The 19,684-nt window shown below is 40.9% G+C and overlaps 1 protein-coding gene across 3 annotated transcripts in view; it reads left to right on the top strand.

The window, feature by feature from the left end:
- The first annotated feature begins 1,798 nt into the window (after positions 1-1,798).
- Positions 1,799-19,684, top strand: part of scn2a (sodium channel protein type 2 subunit alpha) — a 142,919-nt gene continuing 125,033 nt past the window's right edge. For 2 of the 3 annotated variants that reach the window (XM_062969228.1, XM_062969227.1), the window contains exon 1: positions 1,800-2,092. The gene's annotated coding sequence lies outside the window, so the exon portion shown is untranslated. Of the gene's footprint in view, positions 2,093-19,684 lie in introns of all 3 variants that reach the window. The other variant, XM_062969226.1, reaches the window with a different exon arrangement.

Genomic DNA, 19,684 nt, shown 5'->3' with positions numbered 1-19,684 from the left:
AATGGCCATGTTCTAGAAGTATTCTCTCCTGACGTTTCACCCACATCTATGGCAGGCATCCTAAGAGGTTGTTCAAAATGTTATGTGATGATTACAAGCTGAAGACCAAGCTGAAATGACTGTAATCTAATTATTGGATAAATGTTGAAAAGGATTCATGAACCATCTAAGATCTCTTCCTCCATTTTTACCCAGTACCTAATTTCCTTTATTGTGTGGACTCCACAAAATAATGGTGATAATACCAAGTTGACATTATGTATGAAATGTCAAGCTGACATTATGAAGACATCATGAGCCAAAGAGAGCACATTGCATGACAAAATGTTTGAACTTTCAGACAACTTAAGAGGAACTTGCTTCTTAGAAGGGCAAAATGGCTGAAGGCCAAACCATCACAGACCATCAATAAAACCACATTGCATAACTCAGCATCATTTAACTAGGTGTAATATTACCTGGGAGCCCCCGGTGGCGCAGTGGGTTAAACCGCTAAGCATTTGAATATGCTGAACGAAAGGTAGCCTGGTTTGAATCCGGGGAGAGGAGTGAGCTCCCGCTATTAACCCCAGCTTCTGCCAACCTAGCAGTTGGAAAACATGCAAATATGAGTAGATCGATAGGTACTGCTCTGGCGGGAAGGTAACGGCACTCTATGCAGTCATGCCGGCCACATGACCTTGGAGGTGTCTATGGACAACGCCGGCTCTTCAGCTTAGAAATGGAGATGAGCACCAATCCCCAGAGTCAGACATAACTAGACTTAATGTCAGGGGAAAACCTTTACCTTTACCTAATATTTACCTGTGGTTCCAAACATCAGTGCCCTAATGTTCAAGTCTCTTTATAATCAGTAACTATGTGTACACATTTTCATCTCTTTCATGGTTCTTTATACATCATGATTGTAAATACAGAAGAGTCTCACTTATCCAACACTCGCTTATCCAACATTCTGGATTATCCAACGCATTTTTGTACTCAATGTTTTCAATATATTGCGATATTTTCGTGCTAAATTTGTAAATACAGTAATTACAACATAACATTACTGCATATTGAACTACTTTTTCTGTCAAATTTGTTGTATAACATGATGTTTTGGTTTTTAATTTGTAAAATCATAACCTAATTTGATGTTTAATAGGCTTTTTCTTAATCTCTCCTTATTATCCAACATATTCGCTTATCCAACGTTCTGCCAGCCCGTTTATGTTGGATAAATGAGACTCTACTGTATTAAAATAGTGCAATGAGGATTTAACAGGTATGTGACCTGTTAAGTGATTTTCATGAAAATCTTTAATCCTCACTTCCCTGCTTCTGCTTCTTTTAATAGTTTGTAGAATTCCTCTATGTGGTTGAATACCACCCTGATGTTTTGCAAAGTACCTCAGGAAAGGCCTTTGGAAAACAGGGTGAGAAAATATCTTTGCATCTTGTCTTTCCAATCTGATTTTCCCAACAGCATTAATTCTGCACATCCCTGTATTTGTAGTATCATCCCAGTTTTGCTAAAATTGGGCCATATCACTTTGTAGCTCACTTCGCCATTTGAAATGTTGTAATCAGATGTAATGTTTGCCATTTCCCATGTTTTTTTTTTAAGGCCGGTGTATTTTTAGCCGCCGGAATGATTTTATGTGACTAACAATGCAGCTCCTGCTATGGGGTGTAAAAACAAGGTGGCAGGAAACCATTCATTCTTGTTGCCAGTAGATGGGGCTATCCCTTAATTTGCCGCCTCATTTTTATTTCATTATTTATATATAAATCTGCCTCTTTCTTCCCTCCCTCCCTTTTTTCTTCTCTTTTTGATTATCCCCCTCACAAGCATTTTTTCCCCTTACGGATGTTGGGAAACGCAGGGAGATTCTCAGTGGAAGACACCAGGCCAGAAGATTACTGCAAAAAGAGATTTTGGTTTGGGTGGGGTGGATCATTTTGCCAAGGAGACAAGTGTAAAAATGGGAGACTTTGGGAAGCTGCTGTCTTGAGGAACCTGAACAGCTGCATCAGGGAAACCTTTACATGCAGACCTATGGATAATGGTATTCCTTATTACCTTGTAATCTGTCCTCCTTCTTCTCAGGTAAGGAAATGGGTTTAAAAGCATATTTCATCAGTGGTTTTGTTCTGTCTTGATCAAGCCATATTATTGATTGTCCCTGTCCCCTGCTGGCGCACCTAGTTGCCCGTTCATTTGAGATGCAACAAGAAGAGCCTGAAACACAAAGGGACATTATTGGCTCAGTGGATGAGGTTTTGTGCCATACTAAGTGGCAAGTGGTTTAATATTTAGCAGATTAACCATCATGTGCTTTTAATTATGGTGTGCATTTCCTAAATCGCATGGGAAAACATTCCCTCTGGCATCCCTGTAGCTGTAAGTGGTTGTTGCTTACCCGTGTTGGATCAGCTACAAGTGTTAATATTTCTCCATCGAAGCTTACATGGCTATTCTATGCATGACAAAAATTGGTGAGAAATCATGAAGCGGACCATGAAAACAAGGGAAGGGGGCTACTGAATTTGGGTCGGGGGGTTTGTTGCTTCCCTGTAAAATCTTCAGTAGACAGAATTCTGCTTTGGCAAGATCAATTCATTTGCTTGCTTCTTCAAGGAATGCTGCATTTGCTGCAGTATTTTTCCCCAGTGAAATATCCCTTCCTTTATAGAAGGAACTGTTGGAGGGGGGCACATATCAGGTGAATCAGTACTGTAGAAGCTAAATCTACAAATAGGTTCAAGATAAGTCTTACATTGAATAGACTGGATTCCATATTTTCTCATTTTCTGAGCTCTCACCACATCGCCACATTATGTATTATTCAGATCGTTCAGATAGCGAGAAACAACAGAGATTCTCAGCAGGTAGCATACTGATGTAGCTCCCAGACTCGTCTTCTCTCTCTTCTCCTTCTGTCTATTTTGTTGGGGAGTGGGTGGATGAGATAATGGTGAGGAATCAGAGTAGGTTTCATAAAAGCTCAGAAATAACAGATTGGCAATATAAGACGATAGAAAAAACATCTTTTTTCCATCTCCTTGAGCAATCAACAACGGGAATCAGTATTCTGGTGTCTGTGTCAGTGAAGCTGTCAAAGCAACAGTGTTTTGCTAGTATGATTGCATGAGAAACAGGATCAACCTTGGCCTCCGGGAGCCTTTGGCACATATGGAATTTAATGAGATTTCACACCGACTTTGGGTGGTAGTGGCAGGGCCAGTATTTCATTTCATCACAACCCTTTCCTTCCTCTCAGCTCAAATGTTGATCTGCGCTAGATTGTGGCCTGGATTTGGTGGGCACTGTGAGCAACAGCACTGTCATGGCTAGAGGGGAAAATGCAGCTGTCTTCATGAGATGGTAAAGGATCCGCCCTTGTTGGGCAGGAAGTAGGGAGGAGGCGCAAATGTTGTTCCTGGATGATGATGCCATAGGTTGGCTTTGGTATATCAGAAAGGCTGAATGCTCTGTTGAGGCTGATGCACATCCCCTGTGCCTCTGTGCTTTCGTACTTTGGGGGATACATTTTGTTCTTAAGCACAAGGCCAAGGGAGAATTCAGTGGCAGAACTGAATTCAGAACGCAGATGAGCTTCCCTCTATCAGCTCCAGCACCGTGAGGGGACATGAGAGAAGCCTCCAACAAGGATGGTAAAAACATCAAAACATCCGGGCGTCCCCTGGGCAACGGTCTTGCAGATGGCCAATTCTCTCACTCCAGAAGCAACTCAAGTTGCTCCTGACACGGAAAAAAACAAACTTCTCTCTTAAACATAGATTGCAAAAGAACATAGATTGTAGAAGGCAGAAAGACTCCTGGACATCTATATTTTAGTGAGGAAAACTTTTGATTTGCTAATTTGGAATAACTTAAGAGATGGCTAGCTAGGTTGTTCTGTTGCAGCAAAGGCAACATGCCTTGCCTAAGTCAGTTGAAACAAACTTCTATGATTACAGCTCACATCAATTCATAAAATGGACACTTTGCCTCCTTTTGTCCTGAAGACCCAATTGGCATTAAAAGGTAAAGGTTTTCCCCTGACATTAAGTCCAGTCATGTCTGACTCTGGGGGTTGGTGCTCATCTCCATTTCTAAGCTGAAGAGCCGGCATTATCCGTAGACACCTCCAAGGTCATGTGGCCGGCATGACTGCATGGAGCGCCTTTACCTTACTGCTGGAGCGGTACCTATTGATCTACTCACATTGGCATATTTTTGAACTGCTAGGTTGGCAGAAGCTGGAGCCAACAGCGGGCACTCACTCCGCTCCTGGGATTTGAACCTGTGACCTTTCGGTCTGCAAGTTCAGCAGCTCAGTGCTTTAACACACTTCGCCACCAGGGCTCCAGCATTATCCAGTGCTTTTTACAAGGAATGTAATGTAACTGATTTTCCTATCCACTCCCTCACTCCTTATGGCCCTCATGTTTAGGCATCAAGTAGCAGTATCATTGAGGCTAAAGGAAATCCTCAATGTGTTGTCGAGGGCTTTCATGGCCGAAATCACTGGGTTGTTGTGAGTTTCCCAGGCTGTATGACCATGTTCCAGAAGCACTCTCTCCTGAGAATGCTTCTGAAACATGGCCATACATCCCGGAAAACTCACAACAACCCAGAAATCCTCAATGTTTCATGCAACTGATTATAGAAGCAGTTGGACCTAGACCCTTACACATCCCACTAGTATGTCCACTACATGTTGAATGACAGGACAAAAAGTCATTAAGTTCAAAAAGTTCACATGAACCTCTTGCTGCTGTCTTCACAAATATCCATCCTATGTATCTTTACATCCATATTGAAAGGATCCTCCACATCTCCTTCTATTAGGAGATATCCATACCATGATTTCCTAGTACTATTCAACAGGGGGAGAACTGGTAAAAGAAACTACTGCACTTGGGTTGTAATAATAATAATAATAATAATAATAATAATAATAATAATAATAATAAGGACCTTGGCCTGCACTTAAACATAATCAGCACTGACAAAATTACCACCTGCCAGCTGCAGAAGGCCACCTTATTGGGATCTGCACGCATTATTCGCCGATACATCACACAGTCCTAGAAACTTGGAAAGTGTCCAACGTGTGATCCAATACAACAGCCAGCAGTGTGTCTGCTGTGGACTCATCTTGTTGGGTTTCAAATAAATAATAATAATAATAATAATAATAATAATAACTACTTTATTTTTGTACACCGCCTCCATCTCCCCACAGGGACCCAGGGCGATTAACATGGGGCCAAGCCCAAATTTCCATAATAAACAGAATAAAATATATTCACAATAAAACAAACATCATTAACATTTAACATTATGCAGATCAATTCAACATTTAACAGCAATATAATGGTAAGTAAAACCACCAAATAAAAACAATACAACAGGTTAAGATAATAAAAAGGCTGGACAGTGGTGCAAAAAGTGCATGATTAAAATCTACTGAGGTAGATAAATGTGCTGTAATAAAAGGAGAATTCAAGGTGGAATAAATGAGGAGAGTAATTACCAAATAAGGGCAGAAAGAACAATATATTAGGCCCGATAATATCAATGCTGAGGAGGTAATTCTTGTGATTAGTTATTGAAAGCACACTGGAAGAGTCAGGTTATAAGGCAGTGGTTCTCAACCTGTAGGTCCCCAGATATTTTGGTCTTCAAATCCCAGGAATCCTAACAACTGGCTGGAATTTCTGGGACTTGTAGGCCAAAAACACTGGGGACCCCAGGATGAGAACCACTGTATAAAGGATCATGGAAATAAGATGTTTAATTTACTTTCCTACTCTGTCCTTTCCCCCCAAATGGTCATAACATCTCATTCCACTCGTAGGAATCTTCTTGTTTGTCATCTTGCAAATGCAAGTCTCATAAGGCCGCACCCAGTCAGGTGCAGAGCAACAAAATGTACGTAATAAAGAATGTGAACGCTTTCCACATCAATAAACATAGGCCCACATGACATAAGCCAGTGGTTCTCAACCTGTGGGTCCCCAGGTGTTTTGGCCTACAACTCCCAAAAATCTCAGCCAGTTTACCAGCTGTCAGGATTTCTGGGAATTGAAGGCCAAAACATCCGGGGACCCACAGGTTGAGAACCACTGACATAAGGAGTCTCCTTTTCAGCTGTATTTAACATCACCTCCAAACCATTTTCGCCTGTACAATTAATAAACAATACACATCAATGCAGAATATTTATACTATATTATAGTTGTATAGAAGGTTGGGTTCTAACTCCACAGTTGTTGTGAAACAGCTTTATTAGCTCCCTGTTCATATTGGCATTCAAAATCCTCGTCATTACATTTAAAACCCTAGAACACTTAGGACACAGATATCTGCCAGACCATCTTTTTCTGTATCAAATCAACATTGTCATCATAATATCTTTTCTTCAGAACCAGAACGCAGACGGCCAATTCACTGAAATCCACAGATGAGGGCCTTTCCTGGGTTGTAACCAGAACAGTGGTTTTGCTATCTTTTTGTCATCAGGCACAGATATTTCATTTTGAACAGCTTTCAAAAACATTAACATCCCCCTCCTCATCTGCTTGTATTTGTAACCGAAGTAGGTTGTTTCCTACACTGCAAAGCCGTTCATACTTTGGGTTTGTAAATTGTTATCATGACCTTTTAATTTTAAAAATTCTTCATAATCTTTTCTTTGTATCCATTTCAGTCACTAGTCATATGGAAGCGGATTGCATTGATTTCAGTGGTACTTAATAGCAACAATAATTAAAAACACTTTCATTTTGCTTTTCTGACAAAGGCTCCCAAGGCAACTCCAAGACATAGTCAATCCCCATAAAATATGAATAAATGGGATTATAAAATAAAAAGATAAAAGGGATCAGTAATTAAATCCAGGGTTATAGTCTCTTAAATGTAGAGTTGCAGTTACAGGGAAGAACTCCTATTTTACACCACAGAAATAAAATTAATATATGGTTATGTGATATATAGTTGGTATTTGAACCTTAACTAGAAGCTCATGATTAACCTCATAACCATTTGGCCAAAATATCATAAATAAAAAATGAATGTTTTAGAACATTTTCAGGCCAGTTATTTATTAGTTCTTATTTTTCTATAACACTATGTAAAATTATTTTTGTTCTTGTGTTATATGTGTCATTTCCTAATGATTTCTGTCATAAAAAACATGGGAAAAGCTTATTAAACATTGTTTTTGCAGGACATTCTGCAACATAGTTTTTCAATGAATAGGGTCTCAGCCAATTAAACAGTTTGTGGCAGCCACAAAAAAGAAGTTTCTGGAATATAATAACTAACTACCTTCCAAGTAAGTACCGCACAATTAAACAGGAAATAACACTTTCAAACCAGGAACAGAAAATATTGTTGCATAGTGTAATGTCCAGTCTACCATCTCTGTTTTAAAGTATTTAAAATACCATCTTTTTTACATGTAAGGTAAAGGTAAAGGCTTCTCCTGACGTTAAGTCCAGTCATGTCTGACTCTGGGGGTTGGTGCTCATCTCCATTTCTAAGCCGAAGAGCCAGCGTTGTCCATAGACACCTCCAAAGTCATGAGGCGGCATGACTGCATGCACTGCTGTTACCTTCCCGCTGGAGCAGTACCTATTGATCTACTCACATTGGCATGTTTTCGAACTGCTAGGTTGGCAGAAGCTGGAGCTAACAGTGGCCGCTCACGCTGCTCCCGGGGTTTGAACCTGGGACCTTTCGGTCTGCAAGTTCAGCAGTTCAGTGCTTTAACACACTTTGCCACCGGGGCTCCTTTTTACATGTAGATCCTGCATAAATTTATTTTTGATGCCTCACAAGGTTAATGTCATATGCATACAATCACAACGGTTGCCTAAGAGTTTGGATTTGGTACAAGCTATAATGAAGGAAACTGGCAAAGCATAGTCTCTTTCTTTTGAAATTCACTTGCAAAGAAAGTTAGGTAATTTGAAAAGAGAAGGTAAAATGAATGGGAGCTGAGCCAGCAAGAGTCATGACAGGCTGCCATGAGGTTAAGTTATAGGTAATGATCATTCTGCCATATGTCTGCTAGTATTTCCTGGGGACAGAATAATTCAGATGGCGTGTGCTCGTGAGTTGCACAATATGTGCTAACAGACTTGAATTGTATTTGTCACAGGAGCTTCCCTGAGTTAAAATGCATGGTCCACTTCCCAAGAGGCATATATGCCTATTGAAATTTGATTCAATTTTCTTACTGAATATTAAAAACACTAAACATCTTCTACCAGAACCAGAACTTAGCAGTTTGTGGGTATTTGGGTCTGGCATCTCTTATTCTGAAAAGGTTTTTTCATAACTGATCCACAAGATCCTACAGCATGCTGGATTCATTTCATGATCCACTCCACTAGAGAAGACATAACGATCAGTGCAGGCCATGAGGTTGGTAAAGGAAGGGGGTGGCTGCTACAGAAGTGGCAATGGGTTAGAATCATAGAATCATAGTGTTGGAAGAGACTTGCTGGGCCATCCAGTTCAACCCGCTGCCAAGAAGCAGGTTCTTAGACAAATAAAGGAAGGCATTGCTCAATCCAGAGTGCCTCTATAATGTAGAATTAATACAGTTAGGCACCATTTTAACAGCCATGGTTCAATGCTATCGAACATATGGGCTGCAGCTTTACAAAGCCTTATCTGCCAAAGAATGCTTGTGCCTCACCAACTCCCAAGATCTTATAGCACTAGGCCAGGGCAGTTAAAGTTGTGTACAACTGCATTCGTTCTTCAATCAGATATGGGCAAGTTTTGACCCTCCAGATGTTTGGGACTTCAACTTCCACAATTTCTAAGAGCTGGTAAGCTGGCTGGGATTTCTGGGCATTGAAGTCCAAAACACCAAAACACATTGAAGTTTGCCCATGCCTGGTGTAGATGGTGTAGCCATAACCCAATGACAAGATTATACCGGACCATTCATTTGTTTCATCCCTTTCAAGGGTTGGTTTCACTCCACACATGAACACTCATTCACATCGGCCACTTTCATTGATGCCGTGAATGTGTAGATGAACCATCTATATAATGCCCATGATCTCTTAACACAATGCTCTTTCAATAGATTCTGTTAGAGCCCCCAGTGTTGCAATGGGTTAAACCCTTGTGCCAGCAGGACTGCTGCCCGAAAGGTTGCCAGTTCGAATCCAGGGAGAGCATGGATGAGCTCCCTCTGTCAGCTCCAGCTTCCCATGAGGGGACATGAGAAAAGCCTCCCACAGGATGGTAAAACATCAAACATCCGGTTGTCCCCTGGGCAACACCCTTGCAGATGGCCCATTCTCTCACAAGGCGCTCCTGACACACACAAAAATGGATTCTGTTGACACATTTAACTGTACAATCAGGAAATCAGTGTGAATGAACTCTAAGGGATACCCGTCAAGGTGGGATGACATGAAAAACCACATTAAAGATAGTTGCACATATTTATTGCCAACATAGTTATTCTGCAATGTTCATATGCAGGGAACTGACTACAAGTTCCCAACGAATGTCTTCAGAAGGAAATACAAATTCGCAAACTTTTTTTTGTTTTCCCTGCTGCATAATTCTAGGCAGGTATGTTGTTCACTGGAGTATAAGGGCATTGTACAAGAAATTTTTTTTGTAAACTTACTGTCTCCATTCACTAAGACTGCAGAAAGGTCATTGGTCTGATCCATTGTACCTGCCTGCCCATGTGCTTAATACAAGTGAATGACTATTTTACAGTCATCATTTAATTTGACAATCTTTAAAAAAAAGAATACAAATGTATAACAAGTTGTCATTGCTTCCGGGTTTATTATTGTAATTGTTCTTGTTTAAAACTTTTTTTCATTATTTTCTCTTGTTACTGTTTTTGCTGTATGCCTTTGAAGCCATTTCCAACTTTTGGCAATCCTAAGATTGGGTTTTCTTGTTGCCTTTGGCTTTCTCTGAGTTTGAGACTGTATAATTTGTCCAAGCTCACCTAGTAGGTTTCCACAGCTAAGTGAGATTTCAAGCTGTAATCTTTAGAGTCCTAGTCCAATGCTCAAACCACTCCACCATGCTGGCTTAATTTCCGATTTCCCCTTACCTCTTAATTATTTAGAACATACTATGAACAAACACTCCTATTCCTGTAGTTTTGTTATTCCAGCTTGTGAATTAAGTTAATTCTGAGGTTGATTGTGAAGTACAAGATTGTTTTCATACAGCCCAAACTGGATGTGGATTGACTCAACATGTTGCTGTTCTTAGGCCAGCTTCATGCTGCATGCATTCAGAAAACACGTAATTGGTCAAGAGCAGTGGTTCTCAACCTATGGGTCCCCAGGTGTTTTCCCTACAACTCCTAGAAATCCCAGCCAGTTTACCAGCTGTTTGGATTTCTGAGAGGTGAAGGCCAAAACATCTGGGATCCCACAGGTTGAGAACCACTGGTCAATATCAGCATATCCAAAATATTCACTCGCCTCAGAAAGACTTCCAACGTACAGTGTAGTTCTAGTTTATGCATGTTTATTCAGAAGTAACCATCATATTGTTCAATGAGGCTAACCCTTTTTAATAGTGTTTAAAGTACCTGCTCAAAGTAGCACCCTTTAATTCTAGAATGGATGAGGAATTGTTATTAGATGTTGGCTGAAGCTCGGCCCAGAAACGGTCTGCTCTCTGACCAGTTTCTGTGCAGAATGCTGAAGATCAGCCACAACGTATAGCAAATAATTTTACAATGTACCAGTGAGCATGATCAAAGCAAATGAACTGCTCTGCAAAACAGTACCAACAACTATACAACATTTGACTGAGAATAGAAGTACTGGTTTTTAGGCAATTGCTTGTGCACTTTATAAATACAGTAGAGTCTCACTTATCCAACACTTGCTTATTCAACGTTCTGGATTATCCAATGTATTTTTGTGGTGAATGTTTTCAATACATCGTGATATTTTGGTGCTAACTTAGTAAATACAGTAATTACGACATAGCATTACTACGTATTGAACTATGTTTTCTGTCAAATTTGTTGTATAACATGATGTTTTGGTGCTTAATTTGTAAAATCATAACCTAATTTGATGTTTCATAGGCTTTTCCTTAATCCCTCCTTATTATCCAACATTCTGCCAGCCCGTTTATGTTGGATAAGTGAGACTCTACTGTAGCATTTGTGAACTACTTGTTGAGAACTCTCCTGAGTTCCCTCGGGGAAATAGGGCAGGATATAAATAAAGTTATATTGTTATTGTTATTATTTCTAGGAAATGTGGTCTGGGATGAAATAATCTGGAATGCCTTCACTCCTATTTTCATTGTAACAATCACCAGCATAGTTTACTTTCTTCAATTACGAGCACTGAGACACGAAAAATTATATATGCCTAAATACTTTCACTATTTGTTCTTGCAAGAACAAATGAGTCATTAAATTATATTTGAGTGTAGCTGCTTAAATTTTATCTAATTTATTGTATTAACCACAACGCTATATGGCCTTTGTACTAATTACTTCCTGGTCAGAGAGTAGCCAGTTAATGTTCAATAGAATTGGATTCTGATAGCTTCAGTCTTCATCAACTAGATCATGGTATCATAGAGTTGGAAGAGACCTCATGGGCCATCTAGTCAAACCCCCCTGCCACAAAGGAGGAAAATCATATTCAAAGCACCCCAGATAGATGGCCATCCAGCCTCTGTTTAAAAACTTCCAAAGAAGGATCCTCCACCATACTCTGGGGCAGGGAGTTCCACTGCTGAACAGCTCTCACAGTGAAGAAGTACTTCCTAATGTTCATGTGGAATCTCCTTTACTGTAGTTTGAAGCCCTTGTTCCACATCCTAGTTTCCAGGGCAGCAGAAGACAAGCCTGCTCCCTCCTCCGTATGACTTCCCCTCACATATTTATACACGGCTCCTCTCAGTCTTCTCTTCTGCAGGCTAAACATGCCCAGCTCTTTAAGCCACTCCTCATGTATCAAATAAGTCACCTCATCCCCATCTGCGAGATGATAGGTACTATAATCCATCATAGCCAGGGGGATCAGATTGGATAGTATCAAACTACTTTTTCCCCTTTTGGCTCATGCATCCATTCCACAAAAAAGTGGGTTCCACATCTTACTTATCCACATCTTAATTTATTTGCTGTACATCCTCTTCTTGGTACCTCCAGCATTTTACATTGAAAACATCAGAGCTCAATCAAAATATATTGTCTTGATGTCTCGATTTTAGGCCTGTTCAGAAAATTGTGTGGGATAGGCCACATCAGCTCTAGTTTCTTAGATATGGTTATTATGATTTTCTATGGGTGAACAGATGAAGACTGGTATGTGGCATATGTCCCTACCTAGCATTGCAAGAGTTGTGATGGCATATCTCAAAGGCTAGACCTGATAGGGGGAAACTAGTGCCATTTTGCGACCCACAATTTAAAATTACCCAGAAAACAGGTGTAACATCTGAGGAATCAAGATGTGTGTTGACCAGTAGCAGGGTCAGCCATTAACCCTAGTTTCACATATGCATGCAAAGTCCAGGAATGCATCCCTCATGTATACAGGAGCCATACTGTCTATAAAGCAATAAAACAGGCCCTTCTGACAGGTTTACAAACTAAAAGACATAACATAAAAACAAAGGGGAGTAGAGGAGAACCATAGAGGATGGAGATAATTTCAAGATTATCAGATTAGAAGAAAGCAGCTAACAGGTCTTTATGTCTGGTTGACTAGCCATGCTGAATGGAATTAGGATGATGGCTTAAAGAACATGAGCTACACATGTAAGAGGCAATTTTTAAAATAAAATAAAATAAGATTTTGTCTGACTAAATGAGAACATAGAACCCATGGCCCTCCAGAAGTTGCTAACCACAGTTCCTATAATTTTAGCTCATTGACCATTTAAAAAATAAAATAAAAAAGATTGTGTCTGACCAAACGAGAGCACTGAACCCATGGCCCTCCAGATGTTGCTAACCACAGTTCCTATAATCCCACCCCACTGAATATGATTGGAGGGATAGTGAAAATTGGGATCCACACACAGCTTTCCCTCCCCTGAATTAAAAGGAAGAAATACAAACAGCAACAATATAAGAGGGCTGTTGCTCTCAAAAAGGTAAAGGTAAAGGTTTCCCCTGACATTAAGTCCAGTCATGTCTGACTCTGGGGGTTGGTGCTCATCTCCATTTCTAAGCCAAAGAGCTGGCATTGTCTGTAGACACCTCCAAGGTCATGTGGCTGGCATGACTGCTTGGAGCGCCGTTACCTTCCCGCCAGAGCGGTACCTATTGATCTACTCACATTTGCATGTTTTCGAACTGCTAAGTTGGCAGAGGCTGGAGCTAACAGTGGGCGCTCACTCCGCTCGCAGGATTTGAACCTGGGACCTTTCGATCTGCAAGTTCAGCAGCTCAGTGCTTTAACACACTTCGCCACCGGGGTTCCTTGTTGCTCTCAAGAAAGTAGAAAATAAAACTATTTTTCTCTTAGGCCAAGAAAATGAAGTATTTATTTTGGTACTATTGCAATGTCCTGTCTCTTGGCAAACAATTGCTAATTAGTGACCAAATTGTTAAATATAACATTTGCCATCCAAAAGCCTGGTTGACCAATGATAAACTTGATATGCCATTTTCCACTCGTCTCCTCTAACTACTATGTAGAGTGATTTCCTGCGTTGAAGACAGGATGCTATGAAAAACTTTCAGCAATCAGAGGGTGGGTTTATTACCACATAGTTCATATTACAAGACTGCATACAGTGCAAAGAAGGGTGAAAGCTGGCAGTCAGAGAAAGGACATTCTCTGATGACCTCTGTGCCTCAGGGAATCATTGGCAGCATAAGGCTCACGCATGCAAAAAAAATTCCAAAAGAAAGTGAAGATATGCTGACTGTGCAATGCAGATGCAGAAGTAATCCATTTATCTTTCAAGCAGTTTGCAATCTGCTAAAATATGAGGAGGGGGAAATAGTGCTAAGTCATCATGTTTTTCCTATTCTGATTATTTGTGCAAACATGCCAGTGATGAATGGACATACAGTATATTGGCTTCAGTTGTGCTTGCATATTATTTGAGACAAGTTGATTTCATCCAGTTGTATGTAAGTTGGAATAGTTACATTTTATGTGTAACTCCAAAAAAGTATATTTATTAGCTTTGGATAGCATAGGAAAGGGTTACCTCCCTGTGGTGTTTGTTTTGCTCTCTGTGCCTCTGTTCAGAAGATTTCACCTCACTTTCTGTCCCTGTGATAATTGGATTTTGGAAAAAAAAAATGGAATGTTGTGGAAAGAACGATTTCTCAGAAAGCTTCGGTGGAGACACCTTTTCCCATGATAGCTCTTTTAGGAGTACATTTCCCGTCCAGAGGTTAGATTACTCTCACTTCCTGTTGTCTCACCCCCATTCTTAATGGTGAGTTATTTATAAGTCAGGTGTTTATAACTCAGGGACTGCCTGCATAGGTTAAAATATGGAGTAAATTCATCACCTTCCTGACAATGGAGATATTATCTGCTGCTGTTCTGTGGGTGGGAACCACAACATCATCGTTCTACTACTCAATTAGGGATGGTTTCACCATGTATTATATTAATCCTTAATTCTTCTTAGAAGTGATTTCTGAGGCTCTGAAAGCTAGGTATTTGAAGATAGCTACATGGTCTTTCTAAACCCAGATATAACCAGCTGGTCACAACTCTTGCAGTGCTACCTAGGAAGGCCAAAGGGGCCAGGCTGTGGCGCAGGTTGTTGAGCAACAAGCTGCAGCCGGCTGCAACAAATCACTCTGACCAAGAGGTCATGAGTTCGAGGCCAGCTCAGAGCCCCGCGTTTGTCTTGTCTTTGGTCTATGTTAAGACATTGAATGTTTGCCTTATATGTGTAATGTGATCCGCCCTGAGTCCCCTTCGGGGTGAGAAGGGCGGAATATAAATACTGTAAATAAATAAATAAATAAATAAATTATAATATAATATAATATAAAAGGAGAATCTCGGCTTTGAACTGGTGAGATAAGGAAAGTTAGAAATACGAGAGGTATCCAAAAAAGTACATTACATTTTGGAATTAAAAATGAACAAAGTATAGGAGAAAACATTTAGCATATGAAGTTGAAAGCCACACCCAAATAGCACATCTCACATAGTCGCCATTCAAATCTAGGCACTTATCATAGCGATAAATGAGCTTGGAAACTCCTTCCCCACTAAATTCTGCCGCCTCCGTTGTCAACCACTTGTTTCCAACAATGGGGGCGTGGCTGGCAATGCTGCGTTTTGGCGATACTGCACAGCTGCGGGAAGGGGGAAGGGTTGACGGTGGTGTGTATGTAGGTGACTGTGGAGTCCTCTTCTTGACCCACATGTTCTTCCACAGAAGACATTGGATTCCAGGTGGAAGGTGGTCCCGGTCAGGGTTGGCTTGACATGCCTTCCTCTTGGCACATTTCTCCCTTTCACCCTCCATTCGAACCTCTTCAAATTCCACAGCACTCCTGGTCACAGCTGACCTCCAACTAGAGCACTCAAAGGCCAGGGCTTCCCAGTGCCTATGCCAGAGTTTTTAAAGTTGGCTTTCAGCACATCTTTAAATCTCTTTTCCTGTTCACCAACATTCCATTTTCCCTTCTTGAGTTGGGAGTATAGTAGCTGATTGGGAGATGATGATCTTTGGGCATTCGGACAACGTGGCCAGTCCAGTGGAGTTGATGGCATAGAAGCATCGCTTCAATGCTGGTGGTCTTTGCTTCTTCCAGCATGCTGACAGGAGCCTCCGGTGGCCTAGGGGATAAAAGCCTTGTGACTTGAAGGTTGGGTTGCTGACCTGAAGGCTGCCAGGTTCGAATCCCACCCGGGGAGAGCACGGATGAGCTCCCTCTATCAGCTCCAGCTCCATGCGGGGACATGAGAGAAGCCTCCCACAAAGATGGTAAAACATCAAAAAAACATCCGGGCATCCCCTGGGCAACGTCCTTGTAGACGGCCAATTCTCTCACTCCAGAAGCAACTCCGGTTGCTCCTGACACGGAAAAAAAAAAGCATGCTGACAATTGTCCGCCTGTCTTCCCAAGAGATTTACAGGATTCTTTGGAGGCAATGCTGATGGAATCATTCCAGGAGTTGAGTGTGATGTCAGTCCATATTTTACAGGCATAAAGCAGGATTGGGAAGATGTTAGCTTTATAAACAAGCACCTTGGTCTCCCTACGGATGTCCCTATCCATACAAAGCATTTGACAAATAAGATCCTTTTTACATCCAGCCCCTTTACAATCAGCCCCTTTTCCTTCTCATCCTCCAATTAGCAGAATTGGTAATGCTCAGGATAGTAAAGAGAGGCTGGAGAAACAGAGACTTTGACTCTTGGTTTGCAACAGTGTGTCTGTGAAAAAGCTTGAGCCAGGAAAGGATGGAATTCTATTCTAGCCAATTCCAGAATAAAAAGGCAAAGAGCTGCTGCTCCGAGAATCCTTTACTAAGCATGCAAGAGCAGCAAAACAGAAAGAAAATGAAAATCAGAGAAGCACACTTCACTAACTATTTCTAACAAATTAATAAGCTCCTTGGATCTATAGATCTGGTCACCAAAATGGAAATGAAAAGAAAGATGGAAGGTGATAAAAGGAGGAAAAATCATCCCTGGACCCATTTTGAAAGAAACTTCAACAGTCTCTAGGATTCCAATGTTTTGTGTACTTATGCATAACTGTTTCATTACACGTGTGCATATTGCAAGCTTTAGCTTAAAAGGTTTGCTGAACTATAGAATCATAGATTCAAAGACTTGGAAGAGACCATAAGAGCATCGAGTCCAAACCCATTTGGCCATGCAGAAACGCACAATCAAAGCACTTCCAGCAGATGGCCATCCCTTGTGCTGGCAGGACTGATGACCTGAAGGTTTAGTTGTTGACCTGAAGGTTGCTGGTTTGAATCCAACTCTGGGAAAGCACAGATGAGCTCCCTCTATTAGCTCCAGCTCCATGTGGGGACATGAGAGAAGCCTCCCTCAAGGATGGTAAAAACATCGAAAACATTCGGGTATCCCATGGGCAACGTCCTTGCAGATGGTCAATTCTCTCACACCAGAAGCGACTTGCAGTTTTTCAGGTTGCTCCTGACACAAAAAAAGCCTCTACTTAAAAACCTCCAGAGAAAATGAATCCACCATACTGTGAGGAAACCTATTTGACTGTCAAACTCTTACCACTTGGAAGTTCTTTAGATGGAATCTCTTTTCTTGTCATTTGAGTATCCATGTCTTAGTCACTAGTACAGGAAAAAGTAGCTTGCTTCCTTCACAATATGACAAGTTGTGGAATAGGAAGCCATCCCTATTCTTTGAATGTAGTTGTTGCCCCTAGTACAGAATTTTCTGCTAAAGAAGTAATGCCCAAGAACACATATATTTCATTAACTAGGATATACTTGTATGTGCCAGATGTTCAACCTATCCATTATTCATCACACATTTTGATGTTTTTGCTTCTATACATCTCAGCCTGCACATATTTTATTTGACTATTTATAAGAACAATTATGCATTGTCAATTCAAGCTCAGCAGAAATCAAATTTGCTTGCCCAGTATTCCAGTCATCTAACTAAATGTTCTCCAAATATGAGGGAAGATAATGCTGAGAACCTGAGGTCTGATGTCTGAGCAAACAACCTGGAGAGGTGATCTGTCATAATGCACATCTGAGTTTTGATAAACTTGTTCATTTCACTAATTGGAGAAAGTCCTCTTGTACTTTGACCAATCCCAATTTGTGTTTCCCTTGTGCTTCCAAAGAAACACAAGTAGGATCAGGCTGTGTGTCTCTATGGCTGCAATATAAATGAAGTATAGCAGTTACAGAATTATTGCACTTTCAAATGCTCTTAATGAAGTTCCTCCATTCCCTTAAGTACGTATTTCCCAGTTTAATATAAAAAACATACCAAGACATCACAGCTTTTGCAACTATAATACAATCTTTTTGTGAATAGCAAAGTCAATGTATTTTGGGCTCTGTTATCAAGCCAAGAGCAGCTTGGGAGTATCATTGTCAAAGTACAAGAGGCAAAAACCTTAACACAGGCATTCCCTGAGTTACAAACATCTGACTTACAAATGACTCATGGTTAAGAATGGGGGGTGATACAACAGGAAGTGAGAGAAATATACTTCTCAGAAGAGAAATTCACTCTTGGAAGAGTTATCATGGAGATAACTCTTCAGTGGAGTATCTCCACTGAAGCTTTATCACCAATCCTTGTTTCCACAACAAGCCAATTTTTTTAAAATTCCAGTTATCAAAGGGACAGAAAGTAAGGTAAAATCTTCTGAACGGGGCACAGACAACAAACGGACAACACAGGGATGTTAACCCTTTCATATGCTCTCCAAAGCTTGTATGTGTGTGTGTGTGTGTGTGTGTGTGTGTGTGTGTGTATATATATATAGAGAGAGAGAGAGAGAGAGAGAGAGAGCGCCAACCTAGCAGTTCGAAAACATGTGAGTAGATTAATAGGTATCGCTCCAGCTGGAAGGAAACGGTGCTCCATGCAGTCATGCCGGCCACATGACCTTGGAGGTACCTATGGACGACACCGGCTCTTCGGCTGAGAAATGGAGTTGAGTACCAACCCACAGAGTCGGACACAACTCGACTTAATGTCAGGGGAAAACCTTTACCTACCTATGTGTATATGTATGTGTATGTATGTATGTATGTATGTATAAAGAATGATGCTGAGGAAAATGGAAGGAAAAGGGGTCGACCAAGGATAGATTGATGGTATCCTTGAAGGGACTGGCTTGACCTTGAAGGAGCTGGGACTAGCCATGGTCGACAAGGAGCTCTGGCATGGTCTGGACAATGAGGTCACAAAGAGTCTGAAGTGGCTGAACAAATAAACAACAACAACAACAACATATATGGCTGGAGTTACACATTAAAAATGTAACTGTTCTAATTTAAATACAAATTCAACTTAAGAACAAACCTACAGAACCTATCATGTTTGTAATTTGAGACTGCCTGTATGTATAAATATTCTTTCTGGTATAAAGACAGTAATATATGATAAAATACTGTACATTTGGACAGAAAATATGTATTTGCTCAGAAGTAGATCCAAAACTCCAGTAGGCAATGAGCAGATTTATCTTTCTAATATTTAGTCTCTATAGAATATTACAAAGTAAAAGATTACACATTTTTTATCTGTCTGAAATTCTGGCCTTAGTTGGGGTGTGTGTGTGTGTGTGGGGGGGGGGGAACAATCAATGATGTAGAATATGTGCAAGAAACAGGGACAGTGAATAATGAGAGAATAAAATACTGTACCTAGTGGCACAGTGTGTTAAAGCGCTGAGCTGCTGAACTTGCAGACCAAAAGATCCCAGGTTCAAATCCCGGGAGCAGCGTGAGCGCCCGCTGTTAGCCCCAGCTCCTGCCAACCTAGCAGTTCAAAAACATGCAAATGTGAGTAGATTAATAGGTACCGCTCCAGCGGGAAGGTAACGGTGCTCCATGCAGTTATGCCGGCCACATGACCTGGAGATGTCTATGTACAACACCGGCTCTTCGGCTTAGAAATGGAGATGAGCACCAACCCCCAGAGTCGGTCACGACTGGACTTAACGTCAGGGGAAACCTTTACATTTAAAATACTAAAGTA

The sequence above is a fragment of the Anolis carolinensis genome, chromosome 1 (genome assembly GCF_035594765.1).
Source record: "Anolis carolinensis isolate JA03-04 chromosome 1, rAnoCar3.1.pri, whole genome shotgun sequence".
NCBI lineage: Eukaryota > Metazoa > Chordata > Lepidosauria > Squamata > Dactyloidae > Anolis > Anolis carolinensis.
The sequence above is the reverse complement of the archived record's forward strand: the minus strand, read 5'-3'. Positions and strand labels throughout refer to the sequence as shown.